This window comes from Tachypleus tridentatus, chromosome 4 (genome assembly GCF_004210375.1).
Source record: "Tachypleus tridentatus isolate NWPU-2018 chromosome 4, ASM421037v1, whole genome shotgun sequence".
Taxonomy (NCBI): domain Eukaryota; kingdom Metazoa; phylum Arthropoda; class Merostomata; order Xiphosura; family Limulidae; genus Tachypleus; species Tachypleus tridentatus.
Genome location: NC_134828.1, coordinates 109,478,528 through 109,497,597, shown reverse-complemented (window position 1 = coordinate 109,497,597; position 19,070 = coordinate 109,478,528). Strand labels below are relative to the sequence as shown.

At 35.5% G+C, this 19,070-nt stretch overlaps 1 long non-coding RNA gene and 1 other non-coding gene across 2 annotated transcripts in view; both read right to left on the bottom strand.

Annotated features, from left to right (window-relative positions):
• The window catches only part of LOC143248402 (uncharacterized), a 64,884-nt gene that overhangs the window by 13,484 nt on the left and 32,330 nt on the right, over positions 1-19,070 (bottom strand). The gene's annotated exons all lie outside the window — the stretch shown is intronic.
• On the bottom strand, positions 13,504-13,577 carry TRNAT-CGU (transfer RNA threonine (anticodon CGU)). The gene has a single exon. It is a non-coding gene; the product is annotated as a tRNA-Thr (tRNA).

Sequence of the window (19,070 nt, the reverse complement as noted above, 5' to 3'; positions counted from 1 at the left end):
TAACTAACCGAGATATTTCATATTACGCAGCGTTGTCAACGTAATATATTATAACATTTTTGTGATAAATAAATGTGAAAAAAATCTCAAACGTGATATTATAATATACATTTAATTAAGTTTCTGCTTATTAGTGTAATTTCTTTTAAAATTGTTTGTTAAAGTAGATTTTGATTTTGTTGTATAATTACAAGACAGTTAGTTAGAATAAAAATCACTAGATCGCGCCACAAATACAATTTAAAATGTCTCACTATCAGATACTTTGATTCGGTTTGAATTTCGCGCAAAGCTACACGAGAACTATCTGCGCTAGCCGTCCCTGATTTAACAGTGTGAGAGTAGAGGGAAGGCAGTAGTCATCGCCACCCACTTACAACCCTTGGGTTACTCTTTTACCAACAACTGCAACGTTATAACGACCTCACGGCTTAAAGGACGAACATGTTTGGTGTGACGAAGATTCGAACCCTCGACTCTCAGATTAGGAATCGAGCGCCTTAACCACCTAGCCATGCCGAGACTACAGCCCTTGTGTACATCTACGCAAGCATACGAAACGAACACAATCTTAAAGAAAACGTAGGAATCTGATATATCTCGTTGTATAAACATTATCGCTAAAGGAAAAGACAATTTGAGATCCTATAAATAAGTACTTTCAGAAAAGATATCAATATTTTTATTTATTAATATCTGAGGGTAGTTTAGTCACATAAATTTCTTTTTTTTCCTTTTTAAAACTATTGCTCGTGCCTACATTAGTAGTTTTTATAGTTTGATCTGTGCTTTGATTTATAATACATATTGTTCTTGGGCTAAAATTTAGTAAAAACTTAAGTGGCTTGATACTTTAACAAATGAATAAAAGGTTAAAACGATACATAAAAACAGATTTATAATACACGTATTTGTATTATTAAAATATAAGTGTATTTGTATTATTAAAATATAAGTATTTGTATACCATTAAAATATAAGTGTATTTGTATTATTAAAATATAAGTGGGCACTCGCTAGTACAGCGGTATGTCTCCGGATTTACAACGCTAAAATGAGGGGTTCGATTCTCCTCGGTGGGCTGAACAGATAGCCCTTTGTGGCTTTGCTATATATGAAAAACACACAAAATATAAGTGTATTTGTATACTATGTTTTTCGTTTGATTTTTAATTGTCGATATCTTGTCACAAGAAATGTTATTGATGTCACATTGTAGATTTAGGTTAGAATATATTGTTGAGTTATACTTTCCTTTAACCAGCTTTACCTACGTAAAACCCCTCAAATATCTTAGAGTTATATTTCTACATAAGTCCACGATTCTAGAGGTCAATATAAACTTTATTTAATAATTTTTTATCTTTTACCTGTTCGTATGCAGACAGAAATTTCCACATAATTTTGTTTTATTCTATTTTTGAAACCTGTTTCCAAATTGTAAACATATGTTACGTTACATATCCTTACATATGTATATATACCGATGAAACTATTAAGTTCTTTAGTATCAGGTCTGGCATGGCCAGCTGGTTAAGGACGCTCGACTCCCAGTCTGAGAGTCACTAAAACCAAGCCAAACTTTCATACTGACGGAACAAGCAATATCGTGCATAAAATGGGATCATTTGTATTTCCCGTTTAACATATCTACAATAGGTCTTCATACGGTTTATCCTTTCATATAACTTACCTTTTCTTGTATTCCATCTGGATATGGTTGACCTCTTTCTAACTTATGAAACATTTTGATCGGATAAATAAGTCAATGAATCATTTTTATTTAGATCATTATAAGTGATTTTTATTACTTCTATATAATTGCTTTACAATATTTTTCTATGCATTATTAATCTGATTTTTCACGGTTTTTTAAAAGTAGGTTTAAAGTCTATTTTCCTCATCGTGATTTTTACACATTCATTTTGCGCATATTTATAAATCTCTCTTAGCGATGAAGCCTTTGTTAAACATTGTTAGTGTAAAATAAAATACAAAATAAATAAAATTATTATTAAGAGAATTATAATGTGTAATTTGTGACGTAACCTCACACGAACTGCACAAATAGCTCTAACATTCAAGACTATATTCATACAAACAAAATCAATTTCTTTAAAATATTCATACTCGCCTTTTTTTATTAATTAACTTATTTGGTCCTAATTAACAGAAACCGTTTGTTGTTGTTATTTCAATACCTCAAATATAGTTTTGACAGTCTGTTTTTTGGTACATTATTTGAAAACCAATGTTTTGTAAAATGGGAAGGCGTCATAAATTATCTAATATAATCCGATAAAAACGCTAGGCAATTATCTTGTAGCCTGCAGGTTTATCTTTGGCACCATCTAAGGACCTGTTAGTTCCAGTAAAAAAAAAACTCCTCCAAGAAAAGGGTGACTTTTTTATACCACCATGGGAACTCGTGTTTTTTTTAAAGCAGGACGTGCACAAGACTGCAGCACGTCTTGGAATGTGAGTAAGGGTAACCTGCAACTTGTCCATCAATACGGCTGACTGTAAACTGATCGCTGTGGTATTTCACAAGGCAACCTTTTGACCCCAAAGAATCATGTATCAAGACTTGGTTTGCTATTACCACAAGACATGAGAGGTCGATGTTCTGTTTCCTTCGAGCAGTGGGAGGTTATAGGTTTCACGGACCACAGTGTTTACTTTGGATTTGCATTATAAAAAATAAAAAATTGATGTTGTTCAGTGCTTTGCGTTTAAGAACAAAAAAGGTTATATCTTACCTACATGAGGATCTAAATTGTATTGACTCGCTAACTAAGAAAAACTCATTATGAATGTTTGTGGTTAAAATAAACTTAAATACATGTATTTGTATTACCTATTTCTTTTCCTAACCCCTTTTTTTGTCAAACACATATGAGCAAAACTATGCTGTTTCATTTATTGTTTGTGTCCCTTCTGAATGAATTAGGCGTTTAACTTGTAATTTGAGGGTCGTGGGTTTGAATCCCCGTCGCACTAAACATACTCACCCTTTCAGATGTGGGGATGTTATAATACGACGGTCAATCCCAATATTCATTGGTTAAAGAGTAGCCCAAGAATTGGCGGTGGGTGGTGATGACTAGCTGCCTTTCATCTATTCTTGCACTGCTAAATTAGGGACGGCTAGCGTAGATAGCCCTTGTGTAGCTTTGCGCGAAATTAAAAACAACAAATATCTGAATGAATTTTTGATTAGGCTTCGTAAGTATATACGTCTTTAATAACATTCTGTAACACAGATTTTATTCCTGGATAGTATGTGTTATATCTTATGTTGTAAAAGTACAGAAAATGACCATTATTCCCTTCAAATTTTTCTTTTGTGACCTGGTAATGAAATTTAGAAATTAACCTATTTTATATGTAAAAACGGACAAATTTGCACATTTTCATTTACATAAGGTCTGAATAAAACAACATATGAATCAAGATTTACATGTATTTATACTAAAGTTATACAAAAATGTTTAGAAGTGAGTAGTTTTTCGAGATTTCCAGACTGTAATGTAAATCACTTTCACGTATCAGCCCTCAAAGATAGTCTTCCATCATGTTTTCGTTATACGCTTCTTGGTCACGAAAAGCAAAGTTTAAAGAGAAAAATATGTCTTTTCCATTTACTTCAGGCATAAGCAATTGGGAAATAACACTTTCTGCCCAGGAACAAGAAAAAGTAAAAATTTTATTACATAGTGCAATACATCTGAAAAAATTGAAAGGTTTTGTTTGTTTGTTTTGTTTTTTGAATTTCGAGTAAAGCTATACGAGGGTTATCTGTGCTAGCCGTCCCTAATTTAGCAGTGTAAGACGAAAGGGAAGGCTGCTAGCCATCATCAACTCTTTGACTACTCTTTTACCAACGAATAGTGGGATTGACCGTCACATTATAACGCCTCCACGGCTTAAAGAGCGAACATCTTTGATGTGACGAGGATTTGAACCCACGACCCTCGGATTATCCTAGGAATTTACTGAGATTTCATAACTTTCTACTAAAACTTGACTAATACAGATATAAGTGCCTTTTTTTTTTATATCAGACCTTTATCTGTTAGAATAATTATAAAAACTTAAGGTATTTTTGTTAACTGGACAGGATGGCGTTTTAGGACCTTAATTTTTACTTCCACATTTGTCAGTTCCACATTCAACTTTCTTCAAGACCAAAATCTTTGGTCTGACTATGCGCAAATTTGGGCTTAATTTTTTTTTTAGGTTCAACCATCCTGATCTGAATCAGAGCACGTTCACACCTGATGATGTTCTGGTTTTGCTTTGTCCAATTCACTTTTGCTTTCAAACAATCACCATATAGAGATGTTATTTATAATCGCTAGGTGATCGGGAAGAGTACATGGGTTAATGCCTGCTTTGGGAACTACTGTGTGAAGGCTGGGCAGCATGCATCGTATTGTAGGTGACAAGTCCAGCACAAATTCCAAATACCTCAGTTTTTTTATTTTATCTTTCTTTACATTTACCGTTTAACTAAAGCTTATTGTAGTATATCAAGTTATTGGTAAACCTATGTAAAAATAAACAAAAACTCATGACGTAATTTTAATTTTTTGATCAATTAAAAATAATTGTCACCGAATGCTTGTCCTTCCAGTTGGACAAAGATGGGGAAAATGGATTATATGTGGCAGCTAATTTCACTATTCCTCGGTAAAAAGAGTAGCCCAAGAGTTATCGGTAGATGGTGTTGACTGACTGCCTTCTCTCTAGTCTTTTACTGCTAACAATATATCTCAGGACGGCTGATGTGGGTATTAACACTTTCACCAAAATATAGCAGAGAACAACATTTCGACCTTCTTAGGTCATTATCAGGTTAAGAAGGAGAGAGTTTGCAACTGACGTTGCCGGGCACGTGTCCCTAAGTTGCAAACTGTACTAATAAGTACTAATACCTATACCAGCCGTCCTGAGATACATTTTTTACTTCAAGTGGGTTTCTTGTCATCTCGAACTACTTTCACTGCTAAATTAGGAACAGATAGCATAGATTTCAAACTGAACAATAAGTTGTTTAATATGTGCCACATGTGGTTTTGTCTTTATTAAGGCTATAGCTGTTAATTAATATATTGTATACATATGTATAGAACTGACATTAAGTGGAAGTTAATTAGACCAGTCATTAAACCTCCTGGTTGATGACCTCACATTCAACGTTTTAGTTTCCTTAACCGTGTGACAAACGCAATTTTATTTACGAAGTAGCAGCAAAACACGGATTGTGTTACAGTAAAACAAGGGGTGTTTGTGGTTCGTCTATTTGTTTCAACACTTTAAATTGGACTTAACCACTGTTCAGTTTCCAGTTATCTGTTTATATCCCCAAGGAACTACAAACAAGGATTTATACCAATCTTTTGAAATTATATTTAAACGTTGTTTGTTTTTGAATTTCGCGCAAAGCTACACGAGGGCTATCTTCGTTAGCCGTTCCTAATTTTGCAGTGTAAGATTAGAGCGAAGGCAGCTAGTCATCACCACCCACCGCCAACTTTTGGGCTACTCTTTTACCAACGAATAGTGGAATTGATCGTAATATTATAACGCCCCCGTGACTGAAAGAGCGAGCATGTTTGATGCGACGGGGATTCGAACCCGCCACCATCAGAATACGAGTCGAATGCCTTAACCACCTGGCCATGCCGGGCCGTTTTTAAACGAATTATATATTATATATAATTTCGGTTCATTTAATTTCATGTTCATGTGGGTCTATGCTCACTAAAACAGGCAATAACTGTAATAAACGTTGAATTGCAAACATAAAAACGTTACAGAATGTAGTTTTGTTTAACGTGTACAATATGTATGAATACATATGTATCATAGGTTAGGCAACAACAGGCAAAGTAGTTTGTTCAGTTTATTCAGGAATCCGTTTATCCTCAACTCTTTGAAGAACCAGGATGAAAATAATTTCCCGGGCCGTTCTAAACAACCGTTTCATTCCTGCCCAGGACATACCCTAATTAACTCAGTTATACAATATTAAATTTAAACGTTTCGTTCTTAAAGGGCGGGAATCGTTCAGGTCATTCGGCGTCCCCTCTTGACTCAATTGTGAGATCGTGAACTAAAATTTATAAAATTCTGGGTTTTAGAACCCACTATTGGCACAGTGCAGGTAGAAACAAAGAGATAGATTACGCACGTATTTCTAAAAGAGTTACCGATATCTCATCTTACAGAAGCGTGGCGTGGTATTGTTTGGTTGTTTGTTTTTGAATTTCGCACAAAGCTACTCGAGGGCTATCTGTGCTAGCCGTCCCTAATTTAGCATTGTAAGACTAGAGGGAAGGCAGCTAGTCAACACCACCCACCGCCAACTCTAGGGCTACTCTTTTACTAACGAATAGTGGGATTGACTGTCACATTATAACGCTCCCACGGCTGAAAGGGCGAGCATGTTTGGCACGAACGGGATGCGAACCCGCAACCCAAGATTACGAGTCGCACGCCTTAATACGCTTGGCCATGCCGGGCCCATGTGGTATTGTCAAGACGTCTTAATGTGTGAGCAATAATTAGATGAAACAATTACTTCCATACAACGCTTATTCGAGTACTTACTTGAAAATTATACGTGTACAAAAGTTAGTTGAAAGCTTGGGATATCTACACTTCTCTACAGTCCCGACATGGCCTGTTGGGTCGCGGCTTCGAATCGCGGTCGCACCAAACAAGCTCGCCCTTTCAGTGCTGGGTGCATATAGTGTGACGGTCAATCCCACTATTTGTTGGTTAAAGAGTAGCCCAAGAGTTGGCTGTCGGTGGTGATGACAAGCTGCCTTCCCTCTAGTCTTACGCTGCAAAATTAGAGACGGATAGCGCAGATAGCCCTCGTGTAGCTTTGTGAGAAATTCAAAAAAACAAAGCTTCGCGATAAGAGATGATAAAGAACGAGTGTATCGATATATATCTGTTTATCAGCTTGCAACACATGAATATACAACGCTTAGTGACGTGATTACTTGTGACGTTAATGACGTAATTACTTGTTCAGTTCTTTATATAAAAGTATAGTGGGCTCGTCCTTGCAGAGATTGGGAAGTTTTACAAGTGATCGTGAACTACAACAGAATACATATAATTATTATTTAATTAGAAATTTGGTAACCACCCCTCTACTTGGTTTGAACGGGCTAAAGAGACTGAGCCTCAACAAACGACATGATTTTTAGCGCAGACTCGACCAGGTTCTCGTATTTTCCGCGGTTTAGTAAGCAAGCCAAAGCCGCGTGAGCTGTGCGTGGAAGCCGTCGTAAATCACCAACCCCGCGGAAAGAGGCGAGCGTTCGTCTACTGATCGCCGGGAAACCACTCCAATTGTTTGTAAATTTATGTTACCGTCTCCCAGGAAGTCGTCGCTTCCCCACTCGAATAGATAGATCTCTGTTGTCCGTCTTAGCGATCAGTACAGACATTGTAAACATACTACAATCTAGGGCTAAACAAACCACAACAGCAGGAATTTCTGTAAAAGAGGTAAATGAATAATAATTATGAAATGTATCAAAACATGTAAATGTAGGGACCGATATATCACATTGAAGGATTGTTTGTTTGTTTGTGAATTTCACGCAAAGCTACACGAGGACTGTCTGTATTAGTCGTCCCTAATTTAGTAGTGTAAGACTAGAAGGAAGGAAGCTAGTCATTAACCCCCACCGCCAACTCTTGGGCTACACTTTAACCAACGAATAGTGCGATTGACCGTCACATTATAATGCCCCCAAGTCTGAAAGGGCGAGCATGTTTGGTGCGACGGGGATTCGAACCCGCGACCTTCGGATTGCGAGTCGAGTGTCTTAATCGCCTGGCCATCCCGGGCCCTGAAAGAGTGTTACTTTAGGAAATATTTGTAAACACTTATGGATTAGGCCCGGTATGGCCAGGTGAGTTAGAGTGTTCGACTCGTAATATGAGTGTCGCGGGTTTGAATCCCCGTCGCACCAAACATACTCGCCCTTTTAGCCGTGGGGGCACTATAATGTGACGGCCAATCCCACTATTCGTTGGTAAAAGAGTAACCCAAGAGTTGGCGGTGGGTGGTGAAGACTAGCTTCCTTCCCTCTAGTCTTACACTGCTAAATTAGGGACGAATAGCGCAGACAGATCTCGTGTAGCTTTGTGCGAAACTCATAAAAAAACAAAGAAAATTTATGGGTAAACGCAAAGAATAACATGTGATAATATGCGAACCACATTATACTTGCCATATTTAATGCCAAAGAGGCATTTTGCCAAACGGTACCATTCATCATGCCGATTTGGTTTTGGTTTCCCTAGACGTTCTAACGTTCGAGGCCCTATTCATATTGTCAGTTTCACGAACAACAGCTGTCATGGTGTGAAATAGATTAAGTAAGATTAGTGCATTTATTATCAACCCTATTTAAGTCATTTATCAATTAGAGTTTGTTTTTTGTTTGTTATTTGGAATTTCGCACAAAGCTACTCGAGGGCTATCTGTGCTAGCCGTCCCTAATTTAGCAGTGTAAGACTAGAGGGAAGGCAGCTAGTCATCACCACCCACCGCCAACTCTTCGGCTACTCTTTTACTAACGAATAGTGGGACTGACCGTCGCATTATAACGCCCCCACGGGTGAAAGGGCGGGCATGTTTGGCGCGACGGGGATGCGAACCCGCGACCCACAGATTACGAGTCGCATGCCTTAACACGCTTGTCCATGCCGAGCCACGACCTTAGCTACTAATACATTTATGATTTGGTCTCATGTCAATTAAACCATCATTTCAACTTTAACGTCTGGATAAAATAATAGGAAAAACATTTCCATATTTATTCAAGTTCTCGTCTTCGTCTGCCACTGAGGTTCGATTTTAAAATTACCGTCTGATGCAACGTTCAACTGTGTTTCGTAAGACAGTCAACAATACGTCTCTCTGATGGAAGGTTGCTTATGTTCTTACGTTTTTCTGTTGAAAGGTATCTTAATGTTGTTACGTCTCTCTGTTGGAAGGTTGCTTACGTTCATACATATTTCTATTGAAAGACATATTGATGTTGTTACGTTTGTCTGTTGGACGACTGCGTGATGCTATTAAAGTCGGTGCTTTAAAGTAAGCAGTAATACGCGTAGCTTGCTTTAGGTATTCTATCCATTCAGTGTGAACATGTTTCATGATGAAAAGGTATTTTCATCATAATCTGTTGGTTTCTTGGTTGAATAATGTTGTAGAAATGACCAGCTGTCAAATACTATAACTTGGTGAGAAAATGTTGTAACTGTAATAGTCCAGATAAGTTGCACGTGGTCAGCTGGTAATCAGGTGTGTGTGTACCATGTTAATCTATATTGCATAGTGGATGACTATTTGAGGTTAACGTTCTTTGTGATATGGAAACATTGATGAGTGTGATTTCACCTTATATATACAGTAAAGTAACCAAAAACTGTTTCAGAAATTAACTGGTTAAACTCTGCTGATGTATTTAGTAATATATATCATTTTTTGGGCTATATCCTACATCAGAACTAGGGTTTGACTATTTGCAACAAATAGTAGATAGAACAGCATGATATTTAGATTGTAACATATTATGTGATAGTAAGCTCGTGACCCGTATATGCACAGACTAACAATACTGCATTACTTTGTAAGAATTAATTGATAATAATTTAAACTCTGAACACCGAATTAACAACTGACCAACAGGTTGACAGTAACAGATAAACAGGCCGCATCACGCACGTACTGCTCGCTTCTATCACTCAAGTCTAACTTGCATTATAAATGTGTGTGTATGCAGCCTGACTTTAACTGAAGTAACTTCAAGCATTGCTTATTGAAATCTCGTTTATAATGTTTTGTTTTCTGTCAGATCGTGATCTGCTCTGGTACACATTCCCGTTAAGGAAACTTTATAGCTAAAAATCTGTCAGCGCAACATCCGGGGATCTCTTCACATATTTCACTCTGTATAAAAATGGCTTATAATGCTGTTTTCTGTGGAAGTTTCCACCAGAAACGTTTTAACGCGATAATGTAAGAAAGGTCGTCTCGTCTGACTGGAAGCGAGAATCTCGATTAAAGTACCGTTTTCAAACTCTAAGTGCCATGTCAAATATCGCATGAACAAAACGTATGATCTTCAAAACGCCTATGGTGACACTGAATTCTCAAAATCATGTAGTTTTCAGCAGCAAATTTTGTTCCCTTGTCGCTATATTAGCGATTAGGTAAAGCGTTGTAGTATTGAGAGTTATATTACAAATGTCCCCTAGGTCCGGCATGACCAGGTGGTTAAGGAACTACACTCGTAATCTGAGGGTCGCGGGTTCGAATCCCCGTCAAGCCAAACGTGCTCGCCCTTTCAGCCGTGGGGGGTTATAATGTGACGGTCAATCCCACTATTCGTTGGTAAAAGAGTAGCCCAAGAGTTGGCGGCGGGTGATGATGAATAGCTGCCTTCCCTCTAGTCTTACACTGCTAAATTAGGGACGGCTAGCGCACATAGTCCTCGTGTAACCTTGCGCCAAATTCAGAAACAAGCAAACAAACAATTTGGTAACGATCGGGACTAATGTGATTGTTAAGTTTGACACGATATAGTAAATGTTGACCGGTGAGAATGTTTAATTACCAATCGAAACGGAAGCGTAAAACTGTGAGCGAAACGTTGTAAACTGCCTAAAAGTATCAGAAAATTTAACATAGATGATCCCCTACAGGCTCTCGATTAGACGGCGGTAAGTTTACGGATTTACAGAACTAAAATCCGGGGTTCGATTCTCCGCGAGGACATAGCATATATTTCTACGTGGCTTTGTTCTAACAGTAACTAACTCAACAAACCCTGTATGAACTATGATGACTGTGTTTTGAATAAATCGAAATAAATGTCGTCTCTTATATTTCTAAGCAGTTCTTTCATATACCCAATGTTTTTTGTTTTGTTTTATTATACAAAATATCCATAAATATATGATGTATTTCTAAAGAAGTAATGAAACGTGTCTTACAACTGGAAACCAGTGTAAGATATTACATGGAGTAAAGTTTGTGTTTCTAAGTCGTTAAAGGAATCGGTTAATTTCTTCTCACCGATTTTCAGAAATCTAATACATTTACGTAGGAAAATAATATAAACTTTCTCATTATGGTTTGATAATGTCTATGTATACTGATGCTTTACAGATTGTAAGTATGACAGCAATACCACGTGTCTGTCCTACCTCTCAGGTTTAATAACTCGGCTACTATTAAAGAGTGTTTCTCTATATTGAATTATTATCAAACATTTCTTAAGAAATTGGACGTTCTCTACTTTAAGTGCAAGAATTTATTTAAATAATACAAACATTTGAATACAAAAATACATGCATTAAAATACGCATAGCTTTAAAATGGTTTCCATGTTTGTTATAATATATTTCTGAATGGCACGTTCCTTGGTGGATAAGGAATACGAGATGCAGGTCGCGAGTTCATATTACTTCACCAAACTTGCAGCTTTTTCAGCTGTTGGACGTTATAACGTAATGGACGATCCTTCTCTTCATTGGTAAAGGAATAACTCAAGAATTGGCAGCAGATAATATTGATTCGCTGCTCACCCTCTAGGCTATCATTGATAAATTATGGGCGGTTAGCACAGACTGCCCTCGCGTAGCTTTGCGTGAAATTCAATAAACAACAAGCAAACAGACAACCAAAATTTACATCTGAAAGTACACCTGAATGACATTTTCAAGTTTGTCATAAATTACTTCTCAAAGGCCCGGCATGGCCAGGTGGATAAGGCACTCGACTTATAATCCGAGGATCGAGGGTTCCCGTTATACCAAACATGCTCGCCCTCTCAGCCGTGGAAGCGTTATAATATGACGGTCAATCTCACTATTCGTTGGTAAAAGAGTAGCCCAAAAGTTGGCGGTGGGTGGTGATAACTAGCTGCCTTACCTCTAATCTTACACTGCTAAATTAGGGACGGCTAGTGCAGATAACCCTCGTGTAGCTTTGCATGAAATTCAAAACAAAATAAACCAGACCAATTTCTAAAAGGATGAAGTTTTCCCAAGTTCCTCAAACGTTTCATTAACAGGTTTATCTTTTCTCAGAACCAACATTTAGTGTTAGCTTATATGGTGGAAGAAAAATTAACAACTTAACATCTATTAAGTGAGAAAATTGTGTTGGAAAATGATTGTATCTCTCATAAGAAATTCACTTATGTGTATGAAAGTAATTAGCCAATAATTTCAGGTTATAATTCACTGGACGTTTTGATATTTCTGAATATCGAAACCGACACATTGTATAAACATTCACACCATAATAAGATCCACAAAAATAAATAAACTAGAACGTGAGAAAAGTGTTTGTTTGTCTACTTTTTTTAATTTTGCGCAAAGCTACACGAGGACTATCTGCGCTAGTCGTCCCTAATTTAGCAGTGTAAAACTAAAAGAAAGGCAGCTAGTCATCACCACCCACCGCCAACTCTTAGACTACTCTTTTACCAACGAATAGCGGGATTGACCGTAACATTATAATACCCCTGCGGCTGAAAGGACGAACATGTTTAATGTGACTGGGATTCGAACCCGCGATATTCAGATTACGACTTAAGCGTCCTAATCACTATTTTTATATTTAACATGTTAATGTGGTTAACGTGTTAGAGGAAATTAACGCCGGCCAAAACCAGTTATGTATTCTCGTTGCAGTACGTTTGTTTCTGTACAGTTTAAGAGGCGTTGTAATGTCCCTAATTTCAAACCAACGTCTTCAGGGTTGCAACCAGTTCTCAGCAACTACGTTTACTCTTCACGTTATTATTGTTTAGGAATATACTTCTCCTTTTTGTTATTGTATTAAATTGTAGGTCATTAAATTAGTTGTTTCTTATAACAAAGCTGCAAAATGGGCTATCTTCTTTCCGTCTACCGTAGGGAAACGAACTTCAAATTTTAGCGTTGTGGGTCCATAAATTTACCGCCAACCCACAGTTAAATATTATATGTCAATATTTTTAGGTCCCTTTTCAAGGCGACTATCGTTCAGCAGAGCTAAAAATTCAAAATAAGGAAGTATGTGTCTGTGTATGCCAGGTTTAATGTGTCATTTTAGGCTTATCTGCGTTTACAGTAATACCCAGTCTGGAAACCTGGAGGTATAAAATCGAAACTAATTTTAATAAAAATATAGTGAATTATCTACTTCAGATTTTAATTACAAATTACTTGTATCAAACTCCATGTATTATTGTAAATTGTTTACTTCATGTTTTAGTATTAATAAAGTAAATATTTCATTTACAAGGGATGTGAGTTAATAAAATACAATAACGTCTAATGTACAAATATTTATCAAACGTTAATGTTATATGAAATTCTCATATGTAATTTGGTGTTGTATAAAAAGAATTGTTTTCATCCCATTTGTAAATAAATCTTTCGTTAAAGAAGTTCATATTATAATTTGTTTAAAGGCATCGGCGAGAATCGAACTCGCGATCTCCTGTTTACGAGACAGGCGCTTTAACCAACTAAGCCACGACGCCTGTTATAGAAATGCATTGCCACCTATTCGTATGTAAAATCCCCGTTCTGATTTTCCAAGATACCTAGTAATGATAGCAACATTTGTTTTTTAATAACATAGTGAGTGACTAGGCGGCGCCATCTGGTGGTGTTCCTATTCAGAAAATTAGGTACGAGTTTGTTAAGTGTGAGCTAACATTGACACGTGCCACAGGAATTAGCTTGTAAGGTGACATAATTGTTAGCTGTGTAAGGCTGAGAATGATTCAGACGAAAACGGAAAGCAATTTCAGAAAATGTTTTTGAATTTTAATTTTTGGTACGGGAGTGTGACGGATTTAATATTATATATTTATTTTAATATACATATTTATATTATATAAGTATATATTTATATATATATGTGACTCATACTGTTGATTGTGTATCACGAAATTCTCGCATTTTCACGAAATTTCTTTCAGATTCTCGCAAGTATGAATCAACAATATATTTTTAGCAAAAGCTCCAGAGTATCGTCCGTATTATTGAGTTAACTGAAATTCCTAGAAATTCGCTTAACGCTTATAAAAGATAATCCACGCAACGCATGGAGAGACAGAAATATATTGTTGGTTTGCTACATTTGGTTTACTATAAACCTCGGAAGTTATAACTGTAATTAATGCTTATTAATCGGGAAACTACACACATTTGACCAAGAATATTTACAAATTTCGAACATTCCAAAAACATTTAATTTTAATGGAATAATATCAGACGTTAGTATTTTTACAAAGACATTTTATATAACTTCAGTGGAGAAACACTCACGTGTGATCAGCGAAGAGCCAGCTAGCTTCCTGTTAAGTGAGCTGTACCTGTATTAGCGCAGAATTAATTCACTCGTCGTGAACTCTCGCTATACAGTTCTGAATCAGATAGAAGACTCAATATTGTTTGTCAGTTTGTGAGAGTTTTGTATATAAATCACTATTTATAATAATTATTTGTAATAACTGTTACTATAAATTGTATTATTGTTTATATATAAAAATATATTTCTGTTAAGAAAGAAAGCTGTGTATCGATCTTGTTGACAAATATAATAAATTTAACGCATATTAACATTTAATTAACTTCTGATTTCTATTATTACTGAACTCAGTTTCACGCTATTTCAAATTGTAATACATAACATAATAAATTATAGTCTCGTGTTATATAAATTACAATATGTAACAGAGAATTTAAGAAAGTTAAAGACCCCCAGCCACGAAAAACTGACCCCTTTAGGCATCGCACCAAATTTAAAGTATTACGTTTCAGAAGGTGTTAATTGGTAGAAATAAACTACTTAACTCTACTATTTAGAATATTTTATCATATTTGAAATAAAGTATGAAAAACGATACAGCTGTACATAACAGTAATGGTTTTAGCGATACAGCTGTACATAACAATAATGGTTTTAGCGATACAGCTGTACATAACAATAATGGTTTTAGCGATACAGCTATATATAACAGTAATGGTTTTAAGAGGTTTCATCGTTCCCATCTTCTCCAGAATCAATATCATATTCTTGCTCTCTTCTAATATAATTCTATTTTGACCTCTAAGGTCACTTGTCCTTCTTATTACTTATTTTGTCTTCACTTCCAGTTAATATTATTTGATTTATCTTATCATGGATACAATGGTAAGCAGCATCTACAAACACCACAGTTTCCTTTCTTTCTATGTTTATGTTCCTGGCAAGACAGTTTACAGATTCCACTTATGAGTATATTTTTCAATCAGAAAAAGTTTTTTTTTAGTTTGTATTATTGGATTACGGTTACTCAGTCTGGCGCCTCCAATCCGTTTTTCGACTCTGATGTGTTTTTTTTTCCAACATTTAGGTTGTTTTTTAGCGATAGGGGGTCTCAAGTTTTAAGTTACTCAACATTCACTCGTTTGTTTGTCCAAAGTATTGGATGATTATCTGTGTAACCATTAATACTGAAGCATATAAACTTATAAATAATCAGTCCTGTTTATGTCACTTTCGTTTTATAAGTAATGTTTAGCTTATATCTAAATAACTCAATTACTTAGTTGCTGGTTCAAACCACCTGCACTTCTAGTCGTGTAAATTTACTAAAAAAATAAAAGTAGTGGTTATTCGATGATTCAAATGTGATTTTTTTAGTTTTTCTTTTCCTGAATGTTTCTTTCTCTGTTAGTCCTAGAGATACCAAATCAATTCCAATTTTCACCATTAGAAGCTGACGGAAGAGCCAATGGTTGAAAATCAACTCGTTTGTGCTAGCCAATAAGTTCAGGTTATAATATTCTAGGAATTTTGAGACCTCTGAATATTGAAACTGACAGTTTCTCATCAGTAGACTAGAACAAGAAACCCATACGATGTATAAGTAATCGAATAAAAAATAGTGCTACAAAAATAAAGAGACTAGATTGTGAAAAAGATCGCCATAGAAAATGAACCCATTGCTATTTTAGATCATTGTTTACTTTTTCTATTTATAGTAAGGAAGACCGAGCACTGGCTGCAAGGCAGTCATACCAAGGATAATCATTCATACAACATCTCGAGAACTATTACTATCCGCGAGAACAATGAAACTTCCCAAACATAAAATAGTTTATCTCAGTTGATCTCAAATACAAAACGATTACCGACCAGAACCGTTTACTGTAAAATCCTAGAATAAACAAACAAATTTATAGTTTAATCTTTGTCGGTGTTGACACTTTAGTTCATAACTGGATTTATATGAAAAATACAAAACAATGTAAATGAAGAAAATAAAAAAGAAAACTTTAACTTTGGCCTCTGAAACTTGCTTAACTTCTGATAAGGGGTTATGTAGTTAAGGATGGAGATTGTTGATCTGTTGTTCACTTAAACTGTTAAATAAAGAAATCTGATAATACAACAGATACCATGTATTCTTGCAATGTTATTGGTTGACATGAGTTAAAACCAAATCAATTTCAACAATCATGCAAGCAAAGAAGAAAATGCTATAATATTTCAATCACGCTGCATCTGCTATATACACTGACGACGAAGCCTTTCGCTCGGTAACCGGAGCTCATCATGTTGGTCGGGATACGAAAAGACAGGTAGTGTATATGCATAATATAAAGAAATAAAATCTATACGACTTATATAATACTGTACTAACTGTCAGAAATTAATAAAATGTAAATTATTTGGCTGCATATGTATTAACCATTTCTCATCAAATAAATCTAAAGAGATATTTTTGTTGATGGGGTGCTGTCAACGTTGTAGGTTACGTTCTGACAAACAACCATTATTAACATATTCTGGAACTCGAACGCGAACGAAATCATAACTAGTAGAATAGTCTGATATGTTGTCGTCAAAACTTCTCGTGTAATGTTTTTCGTCTGTTGGTTAAAGACCGAAAACAAATTCCGTGTATATATATTTAATTAGATATAACATATGTTTCACGTTAAAACACCAACTAGGCAGATGTTTTTAAACAAGGAATGTTTTAAAAATTAAAATAGTAGTGTGATAGACGAGTTAAATGAATTTCCTTATAAGAGTACACTCTGATTCTGGGTGTATTTCAATACGATAATTAAAACCATTGTATTAAAAAGGAACTGAGACGGTCAAACTAAAAAAAAATCTCCTTCAGTGAATGTATGCCTCATGAAGCACGTTCACATATTCTGAAGTTTAAATATAGCAGTTTTTAAATGGTGTCTGGATAGATCACAACTAGCCAGCAGTCGTCACAAGAGTTTTGTCTGGCTTTTAGAAATTAATAACGGGTTTAACGTTTCATTACCAAAATAAACATCTGATAACTTGATTAACCTTTCATAACTAGATTAACTTTTTATAACGTCATTAATTTCTCATAACGCGCTTACAGCGGATCGTGCAGTGCATTTTCAACGGCATTGAACCTCGAATCCCACGCCTTTAAGCCTGCAAGTTGATAAAATATCCATTAGACCACTCTTGTCTGAAGTATTAACATGGGTAGGGGGTTATACGTATCTAATGAAACCACGATTATTATAAAAGCGGTTTGTGTTAATGTGTTATATATATATTTCATAATGAAAAGTGTTTAGTGGTAATAAGATAGTGTATTATACGTGTATGTATCACGGTAACGAAAATAGTCAGTACTCATAAGGTAGTGTATTATAATATGCGTGTACAGGTTGCTTTCTTTGTTTCCCATATACATCCTAAGCAGAATAAGGGCTTTTTTCTGCGCTAGACGTTTTTAATTTTGAAAGGGTAGACCATAGAAAACCAGCAACACGATAGCTCTAAAAGCAAAATCTTGGGCTATTGTAATTGACTCTTTGCCTGTCACTCTTATAACGCACCCACGGTCTCAAAGCGTAACACGCGTTTTAGCGACAACTGGTCTCCAACCAGGGAATTTCACATTCATAATGCGGAAGGTAAACCATGAACTCAAGTGCAGCCATCCTCAATAAAGAAATTTCGTTGCTGTTTGAAAGACAGTGTACTGTACATGTACATAATACATGATGATAAGGATGTCAGTAAGAAGGTAATTTGTTTCATGTATATGTTCCATGACGATTACATGAAAGTAAAGCATTGTATGTATACATTCCGTAATGATGATTATGAAACTACAGTTAACAAACTATTCTGTTACGGTGTGTACGCCTTAAGGTAACAAATAATGATCAGGATTAATACTTACACGAGTGAATACATTAAGTTTAAACTTTCTAAACGTCACAATATTAACACGAGTGAAAACATTAAGTTTAAACTTTCTAAACGTCACAATATTAACACGAGTGAATACATTAAGTTTAAACATTCTAAACGTCACAATATCAACACGAGTGAATACATTAAGTTTAAACATTCTAAACGTCACAATATCAACACGAGTGAATACATTAAGTTTAAACTTTCTAAACGTCACAATATCAACACGAGTGAATACATTAAGTTTAAACATTCTAAACGTCACAATATCAACACGAGTGAATACATTAAGTTTAAACATTCTAAACGTCACAATATCAACACGAGTGAATACATTAAGTTTAAACATTCTAAACGTCACAATATCAACACGAGTGAATACATTAAGTTTAAACTTTCTAAACGTCACAATATTAACACGAGTGAATACATTGAGTTTAAACATTCTAAACGTCACAATATTAACACGAGTGAATACATTAAGTTTAAACATTCTAAACGTCACAATATTAACACGAGTGAATACATTAAGTTTAAACATTCTAAACGTCACAATATTAACACGAGTGAATACATTAAGTTTAAACATTCTAAACGTCACAATATCAACACGAGTGAATACATTAAGTTTAAACATTCTAAACGTCACAATATCAACACGAGTGAATACATTAAGTTTAAACATTCTAAACGTCACAATATCAACACGAGTGAAAACATTAAGTTTAAACATTCTAAACGTCACAATATCAACACGAGTGAAAACATTAAGTTT